At 41.6% G+C, this 2,052-nt stretch overlaps 1 non-coding gene across 1 annotated transcript; it reads right to left on the reverse strand.

Moving 5' to 3' along the window:
• Positions 1-1,057: 1,057 nt before the first annotated feature.
• Positions 1,058-1,119, reverse strand: LOC142861483 (U7 small nuclear RNA). The gene has a single exon (XR_012912709.1). It is a non-coding gene; the product is annotated as a U7 small nuclear RNA (small nuclear RNA).
• Between the last annotated feature and the right edge of the window lie 933 nt (positions 1,120-2,052).

Raw genomic sequence — 2,052 nt, forward strand, 5'->3', positions numbered from 1 at the left:
ACCATCTGCGATGCACTGTCCATAGTTTACTGTCATCAGATGGAGTATGTCCATAGTTTACTGTCATCAGATGGAGTATGTGTCTGTCATTGGACCTTTTCAGAATAGATATTCCAGTCATTATGGTGAACATGTGTGTTGCACTAGAATACAGTGAGGCCTTCAGACAGTAGAGTATTAAACTACACTAGATCATTTGCATCCAAATTAAGTCTTAGACTTCTGAATTTTTGTCTTTTTTGGTAACTCTTTTCTCCCCTGCTGACAGTGGTCACTTCTTAAAGCTTCTAATGTATGCTCACTTACCTTTTTCTCACTGGCTGTTTGTTTGGGACTGTATTAAGTAGAAGAAGAAACAAACAAATAAACAAGCAAAACCAAGTGGTGCCCCTTCACTGCTTCTCCTGCGTAGGAAACATGGATTGTGGTGACATCTAACCAGTCTTCTCACCTCATTAAAGGCCCTAAAGGGGAGTTTCTCTGTATTTTCTAAGAGGAGAAAATTATAAAAACCCCAATCGTCTATTAATAGAAGAATAAATTAGACACTGAAAACAGTGACTCATATCTGTGGACATTAATTTGAGAAGGGCCTGTGCTCTGTCTTGGCAGTGTAGTGTGGTGGTTAGGGTCATAGGATTGAAGCCAGAGTACCTGTGTCTGAATGCAAGCTTGGCCACCTACAGCTGTATGATCTTGGGTAAATCACTTACCCTCTCAGTGCCTCAGTTTCCCCACCTATAAAATGGGCTTAATAATGGTGTTCATCACACAGGACTACTGTGAGCATAAAATGGATTCATACACAGACAGCAACTAGTATATGCATTGTTAAGTACTCAATAAATCTTAGGTATTCTTGTTAAATAAAAAAGATAGTCCAATTTCACTTTAGAGTTTAAATATACCTCTATGCATTTAAAAATCTATGAGATTATTTATAAAATGCTCTAAAATTATGACTGTGTTTCATTCTCCACAATTTTCTTTGTTGTCTGAAAAAAGATTTTATAATAATGAGCCAATACTACTTTTATTTTTTTTATTTTTTGCGGGGGAGGGTCTTCCAGTAAGGACCGGAAAACCTGCTAGATGAATTCTAAAACAGCTGTAACACTTACTTTTATAATCAGAAAAGAATTTTAAGTTAATTCCCTTTGAGGGCGGGGGGCTTAATAAACAGCTCCACTCTGTAGTAGGGAGGTGATCAATGGGTTACCTCCCTGTCCTAGTCTTTGTGTGTTTGAGGACTGTTTTTGCCTGGGAAATTCTTGCTTGGACACAAAGTCAAGTCTTCTCTCTGTGAATCAGGACGAGCCTGTTCAAGGCTGGGTGGGTCCTTCTTCCCCCTCCCCTACTCTGTGTTTCAGGGCAGGAGGGACTGACTCACCCATCTCTCAGTTTGTTGGCCATTTATTTCACCCCCACTTGTTCAACAGGGTTTAGAAAACAAACATGACCCAGCCAATCAACAGAGTTCCATGCACTCGTCTCAAAGAGCGAGGCAGACCCATGACTATTACCCTGAAAGTTAAAACCAACCAACCAACCAACCAACTACAGAGCAATGTTTGTTTGACAAGTGTGTACTGAATACTCGGCCAGTCTGTTCAGGGCACTGGGAGCACAGCAAGGGCAAGCAGAGAAAACTCCCTGTCCCTGCAAAAAAAAAAAAAACAAAAAAAACTCCCTGTCCCGATAGAGCTGACAATCTGGTAGAAGAGAAAGATAGTGCACGAGAATACCCAGTGGGTCAACGTAGGGAGTGACAGACGTCGGGCTGACACGGGCAGTTACTGCAGATGGGTGGTGGCTGAAGGCCTCACTGCGGAGGTGATGTTTGAACTGAAAATGGAGAGCGTGGTTCCATTTCTCTAAAAATATCCTTCTGTGTGTGTATATGTCTGTTTATTATAATCACAGAGAAGAAATCTGGAGGGATACTCGCTAGACCGTGCTTTTAACTCCCAAAGCTTCTGCAGTTCCATTCTGTGCATTGGCTTGGGCAAAACTGTTGGGATAAGGAGCTGACCTAGACAGGCATGATCCTGC

The sequence above is a fragment of the Microcebus murinus genome, chromosome 16 (assembly GCF_040939455.1).
Source record: "Microcebus murinus isolate Inina chromosome 16, M.murinus_Inina_mat1.0, whole genome shotgun sequence".
In the NCBI taxonomy this organism is placed as follows: Eukaryota; Metazoa; Chordata; class Mammalia; order Primates; family Cheirogaleidae; genus Microcebus; species Microcebus murinus.